The sequence below is a fragment of the Amblyomma americanum genome, chromosome 7 (genome assembly GCF_052857255.1).
Source record: "Amblyomma americanum isolate KBUSLIRL-KWMA chromosome 7, ASM5285725v1, whole genome shotgun sequence".
Lineage (NCBI taxonomy): Eukaryota > Metazoa > Arthropoda > Arachnida > Ixodida > Ixodidae > Amblyomma > Amblyomma americanum.
In genome coordinates this window covers 162,698,420-162,722,559 of record NC_135503.1, presented here as the reverse complement: position 1 = coordinate 162,722,559, position 24,140 = coordinate 162,698,420, and the positions used below count along the sequence as shown (strand labels likewise).

The 24,140-nt window shown below is 49.9% G+C and overlaps 1 long non-coding RNA gene across 1 annotated transcript; it reads left to right on the top strand.

The window, feature by feature from the left end:
* Positions 1 to 1,080: 1,080 nt before the first annotated feature.
* Positions 1,081 to 9,151, top strand: LOC144097562 (uncharacterized). The gene is made up of 3 exons (XR_013307064.1): positions 1,081 to 1,346; positions 2,183 to 2,307; positions 8,846 to 9,151. It is a non-coding gene; the product is annotated as an uncharacterized LOC144097562 (long non-coding RNA).
* Positions 9,152 to 24,140: the final 14,989 nt, after the last annotated feature.

Below are 24,140 nucleotides of genomic sequence, written 5' to 3'. Positions count from 1 at the left end.
AGTCAGGTGAAACACCCCCTTTAGTTGAATTCTTTATGCCTATATTCTATCGCTGACTGCTCATGATTTTATTCAATTGCAGAAACCGATTGGTCTTTGCGCACATGTGGACGTTACATATCATTCAAGAAGTTCTTCCTCGGGTGTGGCATTTCTTTTTAGATGGGATACAGGTGTCATGGGCCGCTTCACTTTTGCTCCTTTTCTTATTCACATCCTGATTGACAGCAAACCGATGGGTCATTGTGCACCGGCGGACGTTGCATATAATTTTTGAGCGGTACATCTTCGGCGAAGTTCTCTCGAAGCAGATATTTTGTGCAATAGTCGTACGGTTGAAGTAGACTTTTGAAAGGAAACGAAAGTTTGAAAAATATTGACACAACAAATAATTTACTTTCAGCCGAACATTCAGAGAACAACGCGGTACCCTCTTGAAGGGTGACTGAAATGCGAGCCAGTAGCAGCAAGGAAAGGACTTCGCTTTCATTCTGTTAATGCATGGCGAAGTATATCATACCGGCGATGTAATCCCTCTCTAAGTAACGGCGGCTACGTTCACGTCGCGCCTTCGAGCGTGCTCGCGGCGACGCAGGTTCCGGTTTTCGTCCGGCGGCCACCGGCGACCGAGGAGGGCACCATTCCTTCGGCCGGTATGTTCAGTCTCTGCCTCCCCGAGAGATGGAATGCGTGGGCTACAGCCCGCTGCCGTCTGTTTTTTTTTTACTGTTCCCCCTTTGTATTTTTACTCTTATCTTCCTTTCTTTGGGGCATCTATTCTGTTTTCCCATACGTCCTTTTTTTTCGCGTCTAGTGTCCAGACGCCAGCACAATCTGGCAAGGGGGTATTTTCTGGCCCCTTCCTTCCTTTCTGACGCTTCCCCTCTGCCTCCAAAGCCCGGCTGCTTCGCTGGTCCCTTATACCGCATTTACACGGGCGACCTTAACCACAGTTAAGGCAACTATGGTTCCCCGTAACTATAGTTAGCCGCGCTCACACGGCAGACGAAACTGCAGTTACGCCACCTAACCACAGTTACCCAATCGAGCTTGCTGACCTCCGTTTGCTTCCTTAACCGACAAGATGGCGGCGCCCATGGCAGCAGCAACATCGAACGACTCGTCCTCCCAGAGTTGTGTCATCTGGCTTGACTCAACAACCGCGGCCCTGATACGCATCTGATACGGATCTGATACGGTAACACGCGCAATGCTCGGATATATGCTGCGATTGTAGCGGAAGTGAACGCCGGGCAGCCGCAGCGACAAGGCCCATACACCAAAAGCCCAAGTGGGCAATTTCCTCGCAAGGAAGCTGAAAATGGAAAACCTCAACAATTAATACGGTAAGTGCGACCTTTACCGAACGATGCTCGTGCCATCGGTTTCTTGGCGCTGTTTTCATAGTGCAGCTGAACTGCTTAAGTGAGCCTCGCATGTGCGACAGTAGCATGTGTTGTCGCTGGAGCAACGCGTCGATTCTCTTCGCCGTCGTCGCACAGTTCTGGAGTGTCGAAAACGATCTTAAAAATGCATTGTTGAGGTAGTAAGGACTCGAGAGTAATGTCCTCAGGCCGGAGCAGCACACGCAGCACTTAGAATCTTCGCTCGTGCACGCGTGCACGGGCTGCATGCAAACTTCGTCCCCCTCGTTACACACGTGTTGTTCGTCGTTTTTATTTGCAAATTGCGAGCTGCAGCGTTGACAGCATTGCTGTACGCGTCGCTGTTTCTGGCCACCTGCTAGAGCAACAATATAGTTAATTGAATTTCTAGATTTATTTCATATTTCCTTACCAGGCTTCACTGTGCGCTAGCAGCATTTCTGTAGTAGTATACACAGTGCAGCCTGGGAAAGATATATGAGAGCAATAAATCTAGACATTAACCAAGTAAGATATTGCTAGAATGGCAATAGTTGAACAATAATGCACAGTCGTGGTTTCAATTGCAAAGCAGCAACTAGCAGGATGTAGTTTAGCCACATTGCAAATGTAAATTGCATACATTTATTTCACCAGTACCTGTGCATATGCATTAGACACTTATCTATGGAATTTTATTCTTGCATTGAGAATGTGTGCAGTGAAGCTTAATCCACTGAGAGAAATGCTGTGATCACAACATTGAAATGTTTTTTTAGCAACACATTGAAAAGCTCATATCATTTTTATTGCTCCAGGCGGCTGAGATGGACAGGAACTTCAACTGGGTCGCCTGGTGTCTCATGGATCTTCTACTGGCAGCTCCAGTTTCCTCGGTTGCCTTCCCATCAACGATAATGGGCGAGTCGAGTAAAGTTTAGAGGTAATTTGTGATTTATTCCATTGCGTGTAATCTGTCGTTCAGATCACTTCAGAATTCTATTGCTGATCATTTCTCAGTGCGGAACTTATGCTCATTATAAAATGCTGGCCAACAATAGATAATAAAGAACAGGCTCAAGCAGTTGTGTAAACCACTCCCGCAAACATGGGCACTAGCCTCCACGTCTACATTTTTGCCTTGTGCTGTTGTTCTTTGTCATGAAACGTGAACCAACTAGCCAAGCAACTCCCACTGCTTGTCCATAAATCCTTGTTTTCTTCTAGAAATTCTACATATCGGTAGTTAGCTGGTCGTCTCCCCATATACTTAATGTTACCTTGCCAGAGCAAAGACCGCTTTGTTGTACAGGGAGTTCAATGTGCATTGCTGGTTTAGGTTACGTCCTTTTTTTTCAGGTGGGAATAATATGTCAAAAGGCACACACTGCGGATGGATACGACTTAAGTCTCTAGTAAGATGAAGTTATGGTACGCACCAGAATTTCGGTGCCTTTATTTGCGTGATATTGACACGAGGATTGGAAGTAGAAGAAGAAAGAGATCGCAGCCTCTAGAAGTAGACGACGCTGAAGTGTAGGTCCGTTTCTCGGGTGCCCTCGTTCAGCCGCTGCAGTTCCTTTTCAGTGTAACAACTGTTACACATCTGGGGGAGGTGCGGGGTACGCTTTCCGACCTGCGTACGCCTACGAGATAAAGACGGCACTCACACCGGTCCATCAGCGCCCAAGCCGCCGCCTCCGCGGTGAGACACCTGAGTTCGGGCCTCATGACAACCCGACGAGGAAGACGCAGCCTCGACCGACGGTCCCACCGGAAATGGCCACAGACAGTAGGTTCCCGGCGCCCATCCTCTACCACACGCCGTGAACACCGCCATCATTTCACGGCGATGTGTACGAAGATGCGGAAGACTGGCTGGACACCTTCGAGCGGGTCGCCCGCTACAACGGTTGGAGCGACGACCGTAAGCTCCATAATGTGTATTTTGCGCTTGAGGACTCCGCTAGGACATGGTACGAGAACCACGAGAGCAACCTGTCCACCTGGGAGACATTTCGCCAAAATCTCATAGCTACATTCCCCAACGCAGACCGCCGGGAGAAAGCGGAAGCTGCGCTTCGCTCCCGTAACCAGCGGACTAACGAAAGCGTCCGCATGTATGTAGAGGACATAACGCGCCTCTTCAAGCGTGCTGACCCATCCATGGCGGAGGAGACGAAGCTTCGCCACCTCATGCGCGGGGTCAAGCAGGAACTTTTCGCCGGTCTTGTGCGCAGTCCACCGCGTACTGTTGCCGAATTCCTCACGGAAGCGACTACCGTGGAGACGACGCTCCTGCAACGAGCCCGGCAATACAATCGGGATGTAAGCACGCTTGGGCCCGCTGTTTCTTCGATGCCGCTAGGGAGTGATGCAGCCGTTTTACGGGACCTAATCAGGTCGATCGTCAGGGAGGAATTACAAGCCCTCCAGCTGCCTCCCAGCGCGCCGTCTGTTACATCGCTGTCTGAAGTCGTCCGGGACGAGGTGCGCCTAGCATCACAGCAGCAACAACTGCCTGAGATCCCAAGACAGACTGAGGTCAGACCAACCTATGCATCTGTCCTCTGCCGGGCCCCAACGCCAGGCTATGACGTGAATACCGCGACTCACGCAGCGCAGCAGTCTGGTCTTTCCCGTGTGCCTGCTCGACCAGCTTATCAGCGGCCACGGAAGTGTGAAGTGTGGCGTGCACCGGACCGGCGGCCCCTTTGCTACCACTGTGGTGAGGCGGGACATCTTTACAGGGCCTGCCCGTACCGCCGAGTGGGTCTGCGTGGTTTCGCGCCCGACGACCCTTGCCCCCGGAATGGCGAACGACCATTCGAAATTGAAGCTCATCTGTCGGCCCGTCAGAGACCTGGGACATACGGTCGCTACGATCCTAGGTCGTCATCTCCGCTGCGTTACCGTTCCCCAAGCCCTCGCCGAGACGCCGGCTACCCTGAGCGGCGTTCTCCCAGTCCACGCCGAGAAAACTAATTCCAGCGGTCTCCGGAGGCAAGGCCGCTGCTGTCGGGAAAACTGAAGATCCTCCGCCGCCGATATACCGATACGCTGATTCCTCACCGGGGCAGGGTAGCGACAGCATCCGACGCGCTACTTCTGATTTGCGTGTGACGATTGACGGAACTGACACCATCGCTTTCCTTGATACTGGGGCTGACTATTCCGTGATGAGCCACACCCTCGCCCAGGAATTGAGCAAAGTTTTGACACCATGGTTGGGCCCTAGCATTCGCACGGCTGGAGGTCACCTCATTAGCCCGGCCGGAAGGTGCACAGCCCGAGTCGGCATCCGCGGTTTCGTCTACGTGGGTAAATTCGTCGTTGAGCGAGTGTTCGAGTGATTTGATCCTGGGCCTCGACTTTCTACAGGCAAACGGTGCTGTGATCGATCTACACGAGGCGCGAGTCACATTTTCGACGAAGCAAGCCGTGGCGCACAGTAACACAGAAGGCCCAGGAGTCAACGCTCTGCGTATAGTCGAAGACGACGTAATGCTACCACCACGGTCCAGTGTGCTGGTGTTAGTGAGGAACGACTCGTTTCACGACTACGAAGGTATTGCGGACAGTCACCCTTCGCTGTTGCTCGAGAAGGGTGTGGCTATTGCGCGCGGTCTTGTTGAACTGAATGACGGCTGTGCGACAGTTTTTCTGACGAATTTCACGAACTAAATTCAGCACCTCGCCAAGGGAACGGCCGTCGCCTTCCTCGACGATGTGGATAGGTTGCCGAATCTGTGCCCCGTACAGGTGAACCTTCACGACGATGCTGCACCAAGTAACGCCCTTCAGAAGGTTAAAATCAACCCGGAGTTGTCACCTCATCAGAAGAACCTTCTGTCGTCGCTGCTACTTGATTTTAAAGATTGCTTCGCGGCGAGCTCCAAGGTCGGACGTACGCCGGTAGCCAAGGATCGCATTGTCACCGATTCGGCCACGCCACCAGTTTGTCAGCGTCTATACCGCGTTTCGCCTAAAGAGCGCGAAGCTATTAGGACGCAAGTCGATGAAATGCTTGCAGACGACGTTATACAGCCGTCAACAAGTCCGTGGGCGTCGCCGGTGGTCCAGGTGAAAAAGAAAGACAACACGTTGCGATTCTGTGTTGATTACATGAAACTGAATAATGTTACCAAAAAGGACGTATACCCACTCCCGAGGATCGATGATGCCCTTGACCGACTCCGGGACGCCAGGTTCTTCACTTCTAATCCTCGTGTCACTTTCCTCGTGTCACTTCCAATCCTCGTGTCAAGGCACACTTTCTCGATCGGAACGGGACTATTCGACGACCGAAAAAGAGTGCCTTGCCGTCATCTGGGCTCTGAGTAAGTTTCGACCTTACATCTACGGCCGACCGTTTCGTGTTGTCAGCGATCATCACTCGCTATGCTGGCTGGCCAGCATTCAAGACCCTTCTGGCCGGTTGGCCAGACGGAGCCTCCGTTTACAGGAGTACGACGTTAAGGTCGTCTATAAATCGGGTCTGGCCAGCATTCAAGACCCTTCTGGCCGGTTGGCCAGATGGAGCCTCCGTTTACAGGAGTATGACGTTAAGGTCTTCTATAAATCGGGTCGGCAGCACCAGGACGCGGACTGTTTATCACGAGCGCCCGTGGAACCGGCTACGCAAGACATCCCCGAAGATTGCTCTGTTCTTTGTGCCATTAGCATCTCCCGTATGGCGCAGCTTTAACGAGCAGATTCTGAGTTGGCGCCACTCATTAAGTATCTGGAGGGATTGAATTCTCATGTACCTCGTGTGTTTCGTCGTGGACTACAGACCTTCATTCTGCGGCGTGGAGTCCTCTACAAGCGCAACTTTGACAGCAACAAAGAGACGTTTCTGCATGTTGTGCCATCCCAGTTACGCTCCGAAATCTTAAGCGCTTGTCATGATGAACCATCCGCTGGCCACTTGGGGGTTAGTCGCACCACCAAAGACCCCTTTTCAGCAAATTGGCATAGACCTCCTCGGCCCTTTTCCGAAGTCGACCAGAGGAAACCGGTGGATTGCGGTCGCGACAGATTATTTGACCCGATACGCTGAGACCACGTCACTTGCAAACGGTACTGCTGCTGAAGTCGCCGACTTCTTCGTCCACAACATCGTCCTGCGTCATGGCGCTCCTGCAGCTATCATTACTGACCGTGGAGCTGCATTTACGGTCCGCTTCACTTAGGCTGTACTCAAGCTCACGCACAACAGCCATAGACGTACAACAGCCTACCACCCGTAGACAAATGGCTTGGTAGAACGCCTCAACAGGACCTTGACCGACATGCTTTCCATGTATATTGATATCGAGCACAAGACATGGGACGAAATTCTCCCACACGCAACATTCGCGTATAATACCGTGCAGCAAGAGACGACGCAGTTCACTCCGTTCGAATTAGTCTTCGTTCGACAGGTTACCACCCCCCTCGATGCTATGCTACCCGTGAACCCCCCTGACAGTGAGAGTGAACTTGTTGTCGACGTCGCCACATATGTTCAGCGCGCGGAAGAAGCACGGCAACTGGCCAGACACCGCATTCACCGTCAGCAGCAGATCGATGCTGACCGCTACAACCTTGGTCGCCGCTACGTTACCTACCACCCAGGCGACTATGTGTGGGTTTGGACGCCCGTTCGTCGTCGCGGGCTGTCCGAAAAGTTACTGCGCCACTACTTCGGCCCTTACCTTGTTGTCCGCCGCCTCAGCGACGTAACGTACGAAGTTGCACCAGCCTCGCCAGCTCGTTCATCGCACAACGGCAAGCGCAGCGACGTTGTGCATGTGGTGCGAATGAAGCCGTACTACGAGCGACCCCCCGACTGACTTTCCGGCTGCATGTAGTCATATTCCGTGATGTCAGACTCGTGGTGTACCTCTTGAACACTTTTTCTCCCCGCTATTCGGTCTGACGGTAACACCGCATCGGGGCGATGCTCCTGAAGAGGGGGCAGTGACACGAGGATTGAAAGTAGAAGAAGAAAGAGATCGCAGCCTCTAGAAGTAGACGCTGAAGGGTAGGTACGTTTCTCTGGTGCCCTCGTTCAGCCGCTGCAGTTCCTTTTCAGTGTAACAACTGTTACAATATATTAATATTGCTAGTGCTGTATGACAATTCATCTTACACACCTGTGCACATGCAGCTTCACCTTCATCCTTCTCTCCATTACATACTCATCTTTGTCCATTGATTCTATTAGCAACTGGGCTTGAATACAGTCGAGTAATACAGCAACCTGTGGATCATAAGCTGTTGTTGCGAATTGTTGTTTCTCTACAGGGACACTGGAGGGAAGTAACAAAGTATATAGTAAATTTCTATGTGATATCTGTAATGTCCAAGTAATTCAATCAAACAAAGTGGTGGGCTAGTTGGTAATTCATACTTGGAATGAACGACAGCGCAAAAAAAGGACAACCACAGAAGAGAAGCGTTCTTTGTGTTGTGTCCTCTTCAGTAGTTGTCCATTTTTTGCGCTGTCTTCGTTCGAAGTATATAAGTGATATCTGTATTGTATTTCATTTTTGTCTATAACCTCTTTGTGCAAGCTTTCTGTATTTATTCCCATTTCACATAAAATACACTCAATTGCAGGTTCAGTGCTGTCTATTCTTTTTGTATCATCCCATTTTTCGTGCTGTTTTTAAGCCTTGAATGATGAACTAACTGACCCAGCAATCCTTCCTTTGGAACCATTGGACAGACTTGGGGGGCGGGGGATGATAGAGTAATCTAATCCCACAACCATGGGCATTAATGGCAGTAGGGAGCGGAAATGGCACTTGCGTCTTCAAATCGCAGCACATTGTCGTGCTGGATTTCGCACGTTACCTTCTATGTACTTCTGTTCAACACAACCCCATCATCTGGGTTTACCCTTGGTCAACCATGCCCCACATGCTTGCAAATGTTTAACATATTGCTTGTTATTGACTTTGATCAGCTTGGTATACTGTCTTGTTCAGCTGTTCATTCATTTATTTATTTGTACATACTGCGAGCCATAACTTTGGCCGAAGCAGGAGGGCGCACAGTTTTAAAAGCCATAAATCCATTAGCCGCAACAGGCACAAGTCATTTAAAGGACATAAAACCCAACATTCATCACAACACCAACACTAGGAGCCGTACAAAAATCCTCTAACTCCTTCACAAAATATTTCGAGTCACCTAAACCTAAAGGATGGCGACTGCACTCCGCAACAGTATTCAGGAAAAAACCACTGAACCCATTGGTTCATGTGAAAGTTGGGGCTAGGGAATGCTGATGTATATGTCTGGATCTTCATATATCTATTTAGTTGTGTTCAGGAAAACAAAAAATTGAACCGCTGCCTTCTTTCCAGTTTGGCCATCACAAGTTTGTGTTTTTGTAATATATTGTGGAAGCGGATGATTGCATTACATTAGGACACATTTAACCTCTTTTCTGAGATGACATGTTGTCTTGTATGTTTCACCATGTGCAGCTGCCAGTTGTCAATGAGGCACCAGACGGCTCAGAAGAGACGACCTCTCACAACTTGCGGCCAACTCCCCCATTTGCAGTGCCAGTGCTGCAGTACCTGTACTGCAAAGCACAGGCAACAGCAGCGGCGACAAAAGCAGAGCCAGTGCTGGCATAAGCAACAGTGCCACAGCAGGGGCAAGCAGCAGTGCCGGTGCTGGCACAAGCGCCAAAAGAAGGGAACCCCGAAAGAGCCGCCACAAGCGACAAGGATCTGCTATAGAGCAGCTAGTTGCCGTCCATAAAGGAGAAAGCGAGGCAGCAGCAAAGGCTGACCGCAAGGCACACAAAATACGCAAGATAATGGTGCGCCTCCAGAAAAAATTTTAGCCATAAATGCAGCATGGTGCAACTGCTTGCAAAATTTCTAGACAAGAAAGAAAATAATGACTCGCTCAATAAAGAGTGATCAAAACAGCAGGGAGTTGTTTGATATTACAGCATGTGATGAGATGGAAGATCTTTTACAGCTGAAAGTTTTGTATTGTGTTTTAAACAGTGAATTGTATTGTGCGGGCTGGCTATCGTGGTAGCTTGCAGTATTAGTTATTACCAGAGCCCATGCTTACAATGCAGGGTTACAGAAGTGCAATAATCAAACAAGTCTGTTGCATGTACATTGCTGCTGCTGTCGCAGTAACACTCCACCTGCTCCTCCACTCAGAACCAATGGCTGTTGCATGTTCACCAGGAACTGTTGGCTACAAGGCTGATATTTTTCTTGCAACATAACTGGTTGTGTTTGGGGGGGGGGGCAAGTTATAGAACAGTGGGAAATTTTGACAACAGCAAAATAGTAATGACATGAAATTGTTCACAGAAAGCATACCTTGGTTTAATGAGTTGGAATGGGAATGTAATAAAATTTATCACACTGTAAGTCTTTCAACGCTCTCACCATTGGGTCACATATGCGCCACATTTTTGTGTTTGCTTTGTGTGCGGATGTGTGCAAAAATATGAAGTTTCCTCCTGCGACCGACATGATTTCGTTACCTTCATGAGCAAAAGGAAAAAATTTCTCGCAACTATTGCTTAATCTTCAACTAGATATAAAATGTTCACTGTAATATGATTGTAAGTACCAACAGCTTTTTTGGTCAGAGGTATCCGCTTCCATTGGGCTAGCATCAGGTGCATGCAACATCCTAGCGCAAAAATAAGGTGATACCCAGGGGGCCCTTATTGGAAAGGTCTATATAGTGAATGCATTTCATTCAATATACTGCTGTCAGAATAAAGTTAAATGGCGCAACGGAACAAGCACATGAAGACACAGAGACAGAAAAGCGCCACTGCTGTGTCTTCCTGTGTTCGTTCCTTTGTGCCATTCAAGTTTATGATGAAGCAACTAATGCCTCAGCAAGTACTTCTGCTTTCAGAAGAAGGAGTGCAAGACTAAAAGCTTGTACTGCTTGGCAAGGTACCAACAAGTTGCTGATCGGCAATGTGGCAAGACGATGGCCAGTTATAGACGAAAATTATAAGCAAACAGCAAGCTGCCAATACGCAGACCATTTGACACAAACACAACAATGAAAAAGGTAGTACAATGGCAATGAAACAGCAACATAAACAGCAGTGCTCAACAAGAATGAAGCATATAAAAATGGAAAGCTCATGCTGGAATTTTAATATCGTGAGTGAGCAAAACTGTTTGAAGAAAGAGATTTGTTTACAGGAAGTAATGAAAGGTTCATTATTAGTTCATTAGAGATGGTTGCATGTAGGTGAAGGTTTGTTTGTCATAAGGAGTACTGGTAGTTGGTACGAACCACTTCGTTTTGTAATTTAGCAAGAATCAATAATTAGCATTAGCTATATAATGCCTGGCCACGACGGTGGCTCTTCAATGGAGGTGCAAATCAAGACACTCGTGTACTGTGCAATGTCAGTGCATGTTAATAAACCCTATGTGGTCGAAAATTCTGCAGCCCTCCACTACGGCATCACTCATAGCCCAAGCCGCTTTGGAACGTTAAACCAAACCTATTTTATGAAGAAGGTTACGAAAATTACACTAGTTGTAACCCTCATAACCTTCACCCCAGTAGAGAGTATGCATCATGTGTGTGCAATGGTAGCCATTTAAGGTGAGCCGAACCCAGTGTCTGCTCCTTCAATAATGTATGTGTAGCTCTGTTCAGGGCTGTTTCCTCTTGGTAGAGGTGTCCTTCTTAGCTGCTCTTGAGTTTCCCACGGACTGGGTTCTAGCTCAAGGCAACGTGCTTGGCCAGGGCGTCCGGATGGCCACACCTGACGTCTCTTCCCGGTTGCTTGTGCACACCGGCTGAGGCCGCCCTTCATCAGCGCTCTGCACCACACCAAACTAGCTTGAATCACAGCGGTCACTGAGCTGCTCACAAATGTTGTGCAGCACACAAGCAGCACGGATCACATAAATAACGTTGTGGATGTTACACTCAAGGCCTTCAGCACCATTCTAAAGCGTGCCTTGGCACGTCCAAAAGCATTTTCGACAGCACGTCTGGCACTCGGCAGCCAGTAGTTAAAGGTCTGTGAGGGGGGTCGAGAGGAACCTGGAAGGAGTACAGCTTCTTCAGGTGCGTCTGCAAGGGGAAAGCTTGATCACCAAGAGGAATTGTGCCAACTCCCACACCTTCAATGAGCTATGTTTCTTGTCGGAACAGCTCACTAGCCAGAGTAGCTGGCAGTCGGGACTTCTGAAACAGTGCCTGGTCATTGTTCCTACCAGGGCTCCCAACATTCGTGCATAGGAACCTGTATGTGTGGTCGACGACAGCAAGTAGAGCGACACTGTACCACCCCTTCTGATTGTATTATTCAGCAGTTTCTTTATTTGGGGGGGGGGGGGGGGGCACACCTCGATATGACAGCCATCCACTGCACCGACACCTTGAGAGAAACCACAGACTGCTGTGAATTTACACGTGTGCTCGTAAAGCTCAGCTTGTGTTGGGAAATGCTCAAATCGTGCTTCCAACTACTACACTACCACGCCGCAAAATTCGTGAAATATTGAATTAACGCAGTGACTGCTGTGAATTTACACATGTGCTCGTGAAGCTCAGCTGTATTTTTTCGGGTCGTGTGGCACTCATAGAACTTCTTAAATTGCACTCAAATATACAGCTAACATTAAGTAATGAAAAACTCTTATTATTCACTGAAGGGACACGTGCGTTTCCTTAAGTCGTAGAGGGGGTCACGAAAGAACCGATTCAATTTTTTGTAGCAAGGTATTTTCGGCGTGGTCCTTTTTTCAAGCATTTAAAGAAAGCCCGCGAAATATGAAAGAAATACCTGATTGTGCACTCAGGCTACCCTATTGTAGCACTGCTCAAGCGCACTCTGAGAGAACGATGCGTGCGCGCTCAGCGTCTCGAAGTGGCGAAGCCGCTCTCGGCAGAGTTTGGAAGTGCGTTAGCACATTCACTTATTGCGTGATCTGCGATAAGTCATACGCGAGGTTCTTAACGTGTGCGGACATCGCACAGTACACGTGCAGGTCAGCTACCGTGACGGCCACGCCTCCTTTAATCTCTCTCGATACGGCACAGACAATGAAATATGTGACGATTAAATTGGTGCATCATAATTAGGGCCCGGAACTTTAACCTTTTGCCTAAGCATGCCTATAAATGCCTAAATGTGGGATTTTTGTACTTGCCTGCCTTTTTGTCATTTTCTAGGAATACTACATATTTATCCGCACTTGTTGCCTATAAATGCCTAAATCCGGCATTTCGGACCTCGGGGCCGGTTTTCAATTTTGAGACATCTAACTAAGGTAAAAGGCGCGCGCCAGGGCGCGCACAAAATGCGCGGGTTTCACCAAACGTTTTTCTCACAGTGTAACTGGCGCAACCAAAGACGTTATATAACCCCCATCAGTGTAACCCGACACCCGAGACGGCGCCGTCCAACCGGGGACCATCACCTCAACACGCTGCGTCCAGCCGGGGACCGTCGCCTCAACACGCGCAAGGCTCGTGCACTCGCGCGCACTGCTCGCTGATCGCTCGGCAGACTCTCGGCCGCCTAGCCCTCCACGCAGAATAGCCACTTCTTTGCCTGCCGCTTCCAGAACACGCGACACTGACTTAAGCGGGATAACAACCTTTGCTTCGTCAGCGCTGTCAATTTCATTTCGTGCTGACATGCCGAAAGAAAAGACATCGAGAGGCGCCCGTTGCAGGCAGTGGGTTTCGCAGCTTGGAGATGTTTTTTGAACTGATGGAACTGTGTTTTTCAGCAAAGCGTGCGAAACTTCAGTATCAAGTGATAAGCGATGTCATGTAGCGCAACACATCGCTACCAACAAGCATATTTCAAACCTGAAGCGAACGAAAGAGGGGACATCGTAGCTCCTACTGGCAGAGGCGTTCATCGGTAGCTCGACAGCAAAGAAATCGTCATTCGCCAAAGAGTTGTGTCAAGCAATTTTGGCGGCAGGTATCCTGTTGTGGAAACTAACCAACAGTGATCTTCGCAGCTTTCTGTAAAAGTACACCAAGCAGCATGTTACAGATGAACCAACGCTTCGTAATAGATACGTGAAAGAGTGGTACGCGGATACTCTCCCCAAAATCAGAGATGAAATTGGGGACAACTACGTTTGGGTGTCAGTCGACGAAGCCACGGACGCTAGCAGGCGGTATGTGGCCAACTTCATCGTCGGTACTTTGAACCCAGAGAAATCCGGACGGGAAATCCTGCTTAACGCAGATGTTCTTGAAAAGGTGAGCCATTCGACGATAGCGCGTTTTTTCACTTCATCTCTGGAGCTTCTATGGTCTCGAAATATTCAGTATGAGAAGGTACTTTTGTACATCACGGATGGGGCATCCTACATGTGCAAGGCAGGAAAGGGACTGACGCTTTTATACAATATCGTTCACCTGACCTGTATTGTTCACGCAATTCATCGTGTTGCCGAATGTGTCCGGATCTTTTCCCCAAGTGAATGCGTTTATATCTAGCACAAAACAGGTGTGTCTTCAATATCCGTCAAGAATTGCTGTTTTCCGCGCCACAGGACCTGACATTCGTTTGCCAGCAAAGCCTGTTTTTGACTGGATGGGGAACAAGGATAAACGGAGCAGCATATTATGTACGGCACCTTGAAGTCGTCAATTCTGTCTTTGAGGAAATGAAGGATGACGCTGCGTGCGTGATGAAACCAAGAGCAACGTTCAAACAGACGAGTTTGGAAAGAGGCCTGACATACAGCAGTGTAGACTTCTAACCATTGACGGAAAGGATGACAAAGTTGGAAAAGGCTGGACTCTCAATAGAAGAATCAATGAAGACAGTCGAAGAAGTACAAGCAGTACTTCGCGGACTAGAAGGAAAGGGCGCTACTGCTTCTATGAAGATGCAACAATTTGTAGAAAAAATAGAGGCCTTGAAAGAATTTCCGAAATCAGAGACCTTCTACGCGAAGACGATACGGCCACATCACCTGAACGCCTGAGACCCAATGAACTCTCATGTTTTAGGTTCGCGCCACTAACTTCATGTGATGTTGAAAGAAGCTTTTCAAAGTACAAAGCTATGCTTAGCGAAACCCCAAGGAGCTTCATGTTCGAAAACCAGAGATTGTGGTTTATTGTGGCGTGCTTCAATTCAGGGCTGTGTACGCTTGACGAATAAATCTTGCACTAATAAATAAATAATAATATTCAAAGCGCCTATTTTTGCTTTATAGCACATATTTCCATATTTTTTACACCATAGATGCCTGCCTATTTCAGGGTTCTTTAGTGCCTAAATTTCCAGGCCCTAATAAAAACTCGTTTCTGACAACATGTCCAAATTTTTTTCGGGGCAAAAGAATTCATTGTGTGGTCCATTCTAGTAGTTTTAAAATTGGCGATGTCTACGATGGAAGAACTGTGGTCAACGTGGGCCAATGTGACCAGTTTTTAAAGTTGGCAAGGCCTACGTTGGATAAACAGAGGTGGATGTGTGCCAATGTGGTCAGTTTTAAAAGTCGGCAATGCTACGTTGAACGATCAGAGGACAACGTGGGTCAGTGTTGTAAGCCTTTTTATATGACTTGGACATTTTTCGGTGAATGTGGGGAATCTTGGGCCTATGTCGAGAAAGCGGTGAACTGGCCTAACCTAGGTTGGAATGCCATGGTAAAGTCTGGTCCTCTGTAGGGCCACTCTCAGACAATGACTTGCAAATAATGGGCCACTGTTCTGTGCTGCCTGGGAGGAGGTGCGTGGTATAGACGAGTGGCACGACATCAGCCATTGGTAGGAGGAAGACCAAGGGAACTGTTGAGACAAGCGAGTTATGGCGGGTTGACAACGAGCTGAAGATTCAAAAGGCTGAAGCAGGGGTTCAAAAGGCAGAGCGAGAAGCAGAAAAACAGAAAAAGCTATAGTAATAGCACAAGCCCGAATGCTGGCAGCAGAAATAGAGATTAGGTGAATCGATGCAGAGCAAGCAACTTGGAGGCGACAGACTGAGTCTGAGGAGCGCATCGCACTACAAAATGCTTAGTTAGGGCCGGCAAGCGGTAAGCACACGGCCGCAGATTCTGACCACGAAGGGCACATGTGGTCAAGCTTTGAATACGCCACGCAGTGCGCCGATGTCCCAGGCACCATACCCAACGCGTAAAGCGGATCGTGCAGCGAGAACGACGCGGCGGACCTTGATCAGTCTAGTTTGGTAAACGACAGGTCACAGCGACAGCTGTGTCAGAGGCTACCGCGCACGCCCAAACTGTGGAGACGCTCCCCGCTGTGCCTATCGAATGTCACACGTGAAATGCGGTCAGTAGACAGCGTGCGGGGCAAGACAGCAGGTGGAGCCTGGTGGTACCGCGTGCGAAGAGCCAGCCGAGGCGTTCCCTGACGGGTGGAGTGGATCGCATCGCGCGTGCGAAGCGACCCAGATCAGGAAGGCGAACAACGCTGTAGGCACCATCTAGTGGTAAAAACATCGACGCCCAGTGAGAGATCTGGGCCAGTGCCCGACACATCTCGCAGACCAGCAGAAAACGAGAGGTGGCCAGGCTGGCTGATTTCCTTAAAGGCGCCGCCGAAGGGGAGGCAGCAGAAATAGCTGCGTGCGGCGAGATGAACGAGGTGAGAGAAGTGAGTCATTCAAGTGCGAGAAGCACACAGGATGAAATCGCGAACGGCGGGTTATGAGACACGACAGTCGAGCTACTGACAGCCGAATGCGATGGCTACCTGAGACGCACTGTGACGCGTCGAGAGCTCCATGCGAAAACGAGCGTACGCTAGCCAGGAAGCGCGAGAGGCGATGCAGCTTCCTCGACGCGACGCACCTGCACAATTCCTGCGACCAGTTAGCCGGAAATTTTCCTAAGCCTGAGCCATGCTGCGCCGGCGGACGTGAACGTTCCTGCTCGGCTGTAGTACCCTCTGTGTGTGCTCGAGTGCAGCGACTGGACTGCGAGAACCTCCAGGGACACTGCGAAGGACTGCACAAACTGCAGCGCTTGCACGATTGCAACTTCAACGCAGTGCAAGCCGAGAAAGGTTTATGGTTTATGCGGGTTTAACGCCCCAAAGCGACTCAGGCTATGAGATACGCCGTAGTGAAGGGCTCCGGAAATTTCGACCGCCTGGAGTTCTTTAACCTGCACTGACATCGTACAGTACACGGGCCTCTAGAATTTCGCCTCCATCGAAATTCGACTGCCGCGGCCGGGATCGAGCCCGCGTCTTTTGGGCCAACATCCGAGCGCCGTAACCACTCTGCCACCGCAGCGGGTGCAAGCCGAGAAAGGATAATGCATGTGAACTGTGTACACGCACTTTCGTCGCGTAGGCAACAAGTCCCGGCCTTTTCTGTGTGTTTAGATTGGCTTGGAAAAAGAGCCCAGCAATCTTCTTATGGTGGGGCGTGTAAGGCCGGTATAGCAAGCGCGGGCCGTTTCCAGCGCTCACGCCGAAAAAAGAAAACAAAACGAAATCTTCTGGGAATTCCCGAGAGCACGCGCAGACAGGAGTTCTGAGAGAATTTAGTGCTTTAGATAAGACAGGGCAAGTGAGACTTAGCTTAATGTGTGCTCTGACGCCTTCGCTATCTCCTAGGGCCCTCACCATTTTTCCTGTTTTTCCGAACTAGGTTATTTAAGAGGCCGTTGCATCATGTTATACAGTCCTAGGATAAGCTTCGCGCAGCTCTGTAGCCAGGCTCCGGCTTTTGGCAAACGGTGGAGAGCGAACTTTGAGCTCGATCGTTACTTTTGTGGTTGCCTTGGTAGCTTAGTGCGCAGGCCCTGTTTCTTTGTGTGTAGTTGTTTCTGTACAGCATTAGTGTTATAAAAGTCCAGTTCCTTTGTTCGCCCGTGTTTCTGTGTCTGGCCATCGTCTGGCTGTCTACTACGAGCCCGAAACAAAATGTGCGAGTACCTGTAAGGAAGCGAAGTGTGAACGAGGAACAACAGTTAGCATCTTTACTGCAGCTCGCGGATGTTAAGAAAGCTGCTGCAATAGGTAGATTTAGCAAAGCGGAGACGTACTATTGCGTAGCCGTGCACCGCTTTTACCGGGCGCCGGCTGCGCATGAGCAGAGGCATGCGTGCAGCCAGGCGGGGCAACTGCGAGTGCAGAACCGGCGCCCGGCAAAACCGCTTTACGTCTACGCTAGTACGTCTCCGCTTTGCTAAAACTCTCTATTATGAACGACGACACTAACAAAGCTTTTGCAGCGTCTTCCACAGTCGCCGGAGCCTTGCTATGTTCATCAATCAGTTAAGAATGTCATACGCTATTTATTTTATGAAGACGACGAAAGACCTTGCACTGCTGGTAGCATAAGTTAAGTGCATTGGAACGCGCAATTAGCCCTATACTGTCAGCTCTCTCCACAGCGACCGTAGTACACCAGAACAAATGCGATGCTATATGCGCAAAAAAGCACGAAAAATTCCAGGCAAAGAAGCGAGCTTTTCTGTTATTATGACGTTCAAACACCAGATCTTCACAACATATGCAAGGTGTTGCTATTTGGGCACGATAGTCATTTTACATACGATGCTGGATATGCAGGCAGGCTCAATTTTTGAATATCAACTCTTCCCGCATAGAGGTAATGTACGCGAGCGATTCTCGATTGTTGTCGCCCGGCAACTCTCTAATAGAGCAGGATTTTCTGTACTGTGAAGCCCAGAGTAATCTTCCAAAGACTTACGAAGGCTGCAGGCGGAAATATACCAGCAATTTTTGCACACATATCCACCTTGCCTTTGTCGGGGTGCTGTATGGGTAGCCCCTATTGCGGCTGCCCGCAATTCACCGCCCGCCTCTCTCATGTACATAATGCATGTTAAGCCACTGCGCTGCCAATGCTCAGCCCTTTTATGCCAGATATGTAGGATACAGGATTGGAAGATGTGGAAATGGCAATTATGATGATGTCCAGCCTATGTATTGTATTTGCAGGACCTACGTAGGGTACAGGCGGGAATACTGGTGGTAACCAGCACACAGCAGAAATGGCTCCGTCAGGGAGCTGTACGGGCAACCTGTCTTGGGGACACCCGCACTTCATCATGTCGCGCCATCTTTTATGCACACGAACTGCATGCAGCCCATGGTTAGTCCTTTTACCCCCGATTTGGAGTATAGACGGAGAAGTCGTGGGAATGGCAAATGTGCCCATGCCCTGAGGGTTCCACTCAGGCACAAAACTGGCAGCCCAATCGTTTGTACCAGCACTGCACCCACAAGGGACCCATGCAGGCTTATTGCACGCACCACTTACCTTCATTGCCCATGTCGGACCCGCATGGGCTCGAGACCTTGTGCTGCCATGGCATGCTCCAGTTGGTTATAATGCGACATTCGTCCGCCACTTGGGCTGCCCACACCATCTGGTGCCTAATAACGAACCAGGAGACTGATGGCCGTGCGGAGGCTACCGGGCGCTCAATGCTAACGTAGTCCACTATACCCCTCCCCTTCACCACATCCAGAATTTCACCGCCAACTAGGAAGGATGCTGGATCTGTATCACAGTGGCCCTTGTGAAGGCGTACGACAGAGTCTTCGTCGAGCCTGCCGATATACCTAAGACGGTCATGACTACACTGTTCTAACTGTTTGTGTACGTGCGCATGCCGTTTCGGCTCCGCGGCGCAGCTCAGACTTCTCAACGATTTATTGCCGAGGTGACGTGCGGACTCCCGGCTGCATTTGCCTACATCGATGACATCTCTCTCGCGATCCGCACACGGAAAGACCACGAGCGTCACGTCCAGAAGCTCTTTGCTCGCTTTCAACAATTTGGTCTGGTCGTCAATGCTCACAAATGTGTTTTCGGGTCTCCCGAGCTTTGCGTTCTGGGCCACCACATCTCGACGTCGTGAATTCGTCCGTTGCCTTCCTATATCAAGGCCGTGAAAGATGTCCCAGTACCACTACCCTGCTTAAGGTGCTGGAGTTCCTAGGCCTCACAAATTTCTCGCGGCGCTTCAATCCTCACTGCGCCGAGCTTCTTCAGCCCCTGGCGAACCTTCTTCGCACAACCAAGAGCTCCTCATTCGCGCTTTCCTGGTCACCCAAGGTTCAGTCTGCTTTCATGGCTGCTAAGCGAGCTGTTGCTGATTCGGTCCTTCTCATTCACCCGAGGACTGACGCACCCACTCGCATCGTGGTGGAAGCTACTCGCGTGGTCATCGGCACTGTTCTCCAGCAGAAATGGACTCCGAGTGGCCCATGGACTCTGAATGGCACCGACTGGGTTTCTTCTCTCGGAAGCTCTAACCTGCAGATACCAGCTCCAATGTTTTTAGCCGTGAGGTCCTTGCCATCTAGTTCACCATTCTGCATTTCACGAATTTCTTGGAGCGCCAGCAATTTTAAATTCTGACGGATCATTAGCCTCTGGCATATGTGTTCCGTAAGAACTCTTCTAAAGTACGTCGGCCGAGAATTTCGTCACCTGGCCTACGTATCGGAGTTTACAACGGATATCCGTTACATCAAAGGCACCGACAAAGCGGCAGCTGAAATTCTTTCACCCATCACCTTCGTCGGCACTTCTACATCTCCTGTGGACTGGGAGTGACTGGCCCAGGTGCAGCTAGAGGACCCCGAATTGCAAGCCCTGAGTGACCACCCCCGTTCCCTCCGGCTGCGGCATGTGCCTGATCTGTTAGTGCCCGAACCGATCTCGGGCGACACGTGAACGGCCCTACCTCTCCCTCTCATTCTAGCTTCCTTGCGTCAAGTGGTTTTCATTAACCTCATGAAATCTGCCGTCCAAATATCCTGCCACGCAGCGCCTCGTTACCCAGCGGTACGTCTGGCCAAGTATCAACACTGATGTTCGCCAGTGGGCCCGCTCGTGCCTTGTTTGGCAGACCGTAAAAGTGACCCGCCACACAAATACTGCCATCTAGTGTTTTCTGCCACCTGGCTGCCGCTTTGGCCACGTTCGTCTTGACTTGGTTGGACTGCTTGCTCTCTCTGACGAGTGTCGATATATTTTGACAGCTTCACCGGTTGGCCCGAAACAGTGCCTATGCATGCAGGGCATCACTGCGGTAACTGTTGCCAAACAGCGCAAAGACGAAAACCGGAGGAGCAGAAGAAGCACAGCACGAGCGCAGTCAGTGTTTCCTCCTCGCGAGTCGCATACCACAGGTTTTTGTTTGTCTGCTTGCTGATAGGTTTTCCAACTTTTTCATATATTGTGCTGCAGTCCTCGAATAAACTTTCAGTTGTGAGTCAGCGCTCGTCCTATGTTTCTTCTGCGGTGGTCTTTGTCTATGCGCTGTTCTCTTTCAATATGTTTCACCAAATCGCCCGTAAGGCTGTTGTGTGTCGAAAGCGTTTTTTTAACTTGGATTGCCCATTCCGGCTGCCCTCGCATTGTTACAACGGATCGCGGAGGGCAGTTTGACTGAATCCTCTTTACCTTTCTCAACCATCTGCTTGTCACTAAGCACTGGCGTACCACTGGATGTCATCCCTACACCAACGCCATAGTGAAGCGGCTCCATCGCCAGCTCAAGGCTGTCCTCACTGAGCGCCTAGATCGAAAGCACTGGGCCGATCACGTGCCTGCGGTGCTTATTGCCTTCGTGCCGCTCTTAGTCGTGATCTTGGCTGTTCAGCATCAGACCTCGTCTTTGGTGAACCCCTGCGCGGCTGCCCGGAGACTTTTTCGTTCCTTCTGCTTCCTCGCCACTGCCTTTGCAGTACCTCCGATCCTTACAGTATTGCATTCGGCATCGGAGCCCGGCCCCACCTCACCCTTCCAATCATCACATCTGCATGCACGCAACCATTGAGTCTTCGACGCATGTTTTTGTGCGGCGAGACCCTGTCAAGTCACCTGTAACATCCTCCTATAATGGGCCGTAGCACGTCACGTCGCGTCACATCACGTCACATCACATCACTTCATTTTCCTTAAAAGACCCCAAGTGGGGTGCTACATAAGGGCTGGGAATTGCATCCTCCACAAGACGTCCGATTCCGCGACCATCCTTCTGAGCGGGCGCAAGTATGCGGTCTCGTTGGACCGCCTCAAACCGGCGTACATCCAGACACCTCTCAAGGAGCTACCCTGGGAAGCGGTTGTTGTATCTGCTGAACTCCCAGTCGCCAAGACAGCTCCATTCCTCCCTCGTCGGCGCGTCCGTTTTGCCGTTCCATCTAGGCGGCGGGCCCGACACCACAACGCGGTGACACTCTGTTGGGCGCTTCCAGCTGGTCTCTTGGAGCCAGCTACGCAATGCAGGACATGAGAATAATGTAGAGTGGTTTTGCCCGGGGCGTAAGCCAGGCGCGATCAGTTCGGTCCTAGAAGCCTGCTATGTTGCACCTCTAGTTTTGGTGCTCCGCTGCAAGAACGCAATTACTTGACACATCAAACAGTGTATCAACTTGTCTTAAACAATTTGAAGCATGCTCGATGTGCTCAAGAGGCGTTTATTAATGTGAAGATAAGACCAAAATGTTGCACAAATAGGAAGGCATGTTTTCTACATTATGGCACACGAAATGGAGTCCACCATGCAGTCGGACGTCACCGGGGCATTACGAAGGTAAAATGGCGTGACGTGAGCATCCAGTTCGGCTCAAACGGCGTTTTCGACTTGCATTATACAGCTTCTAGGAACATGGAAAACTTCATGAAGGTGAACACGGAATTGCTTCTATAGCGGTAAATCAGCATCGCGAGAGGCATCGCACATTTCGGCACTGGCGCAGCTGAAATGCTGCGGATAAACATTAGCGAATAACGGCACATTAATAGATGAAAGATGATTGCGTGAACTAGCCGACGTTCGCGACGTTTCGCTCTCTCCAGTGGAATCCTAGAAAATTACCTAAGGAAGGACACAAGCCCATTGTCGACATAAAACCACCCTGCCCCGGAACACACAAGACCAGACCTGGAGTCTGCTGCGAAGCTACACTGAGGGGTTCTCGTTATACTGAAGGTCCAAAAACGATAAATATCAAACATCACGTTCCAACCCAACAGAACACCCGACCTCTCCGCCAAAGCCCCGACGCTGCGCCGCCGCAAGAACGTCTAGACATCTGGTACTAAGTGGAACAAATGTTTCACAAAGAGACCATACAGCAATGGAATAGCCCCAGGGCAGCCCAGCTCGCCTTCGTGAAGGACAGTAACTTCCGGTTCAGTGTAGATACCGCCGATTGAACAGCGTAAAGACGGAAGATCTCTACCCGTATACCCCGCTTCGACGACAGCCTAGACCGCCTTTGCAACGCCAAGTACTTCTCGTGCATGAAATTAAAGAGCGGGTATTGGCAAATGGATGGTTCCATACTCGTTATTTGTAGTGCCGCCCTTTGCCAATACGATTCCAATGTTGGGCCAATTACCTGTGCTGCTTTGTGGGCAGAAAGGATTCATCATGCTCGACGGTATCTACAAGTTCAGTGTAACGCCATACCCCAGCAACTTTGCAACGTGCAATGGACACAGTATTAGCTGGTCTAAGTGGCACATTTATCTCGTATATTTATATGACGCCGTAGTCTTCTCCTCGACCTTTTACGATTATATAAAATTGATTCCAACCGTGCTGAAGGCAATCATTGCATCGCCGCTCATCATTAAGAAGAATTTCTCTTTCGCTTACGAGCAGTTTCTGTTTCTATGTCAAATCTTAGGCAACGATGGAATACAACTTCACCCGCTGAAAACTGCCGCTATTGAAGTTTCCGTAGGCGGTTGAAAGGAAAGCTGCGCCCCGATTCTTGGCGTTGTGCTTGTATTAGCGTTGATTTCTGAAGACCTTTTGGCGCATTGCCGAACCACTGACGCAGCTTACGAGGTAGGATGAAGCATTGGAGTAGGAACTTCCAGAACATGCAGAATTTGAGGAACTTAGGCGTTTTTATAGTTTCCGCATGTAATTGGCCACTTCAAAGTCATAAAGAAGAAAGCAGCGTGAGGCCAGGTGCCGTTCTCGTCCACAGGCAACAAGCGTCGATAGAGCAATAGCATATGCCAGCCGCTCTTTTACAAAGGCAGAGGCCAAATATTGCACGACGGAGTTCCTTGCGATAGTGTGGGCACATAAAAATTCCGCCCGTAGTGTATAGCAGCCCTCTCAACGCTGTGAGTAACCAACAAGCGCTCTGCTGGCTCGCCAACTGAAGCACCCGTCTTGCCGCCTCGCTCGATGGAGCGTCAGACTCCAAGAGTTTGTTGTGGCTATTGTTTACCAATCCGGACGCAAGCACTCTGATGCCGATTCCCTGTCACGAGCCCCTGCAGATGCACTGCCAATGGACGATGATGACGATGCTTTCCTCGGACCTATGAGCTCCCGTACATTTGGACAGGAAGACCGCTCCTTCACCAAACTCCTAAACATCATCGTCTACATGGAACGCAAGGCATATACAGGACTAGCACCATTTAAGCGGGATCGTTATGCGTAGAGAATGATGTCCTTGTTAGGAAATGCTTCGCAACAAGCTAGACCGATTACCTGCTTGTTGTATCCTCAAGTTTTCGCGGTCAATTTCTACAGGCATCACACAACGAACCACCTACTTCGTATCTCGGATCTTCTCGAACTCTCCGCTGCATTCAAGACAACTATTACTGGCCCCGACAATCTGCCGATGTCGCACGTTACGTCAAAACCTGCGGATATTGTTAGCGACGGAATACCCCTGGCAGCCGATCGGCAGGATTTACGCTCCCTACTGAAGCCCCGTCAGTGATTTTCCAGCGGATCGGCATGGACCTACTTGGCCCTTTGCCGAAGTCAACATCTGGAG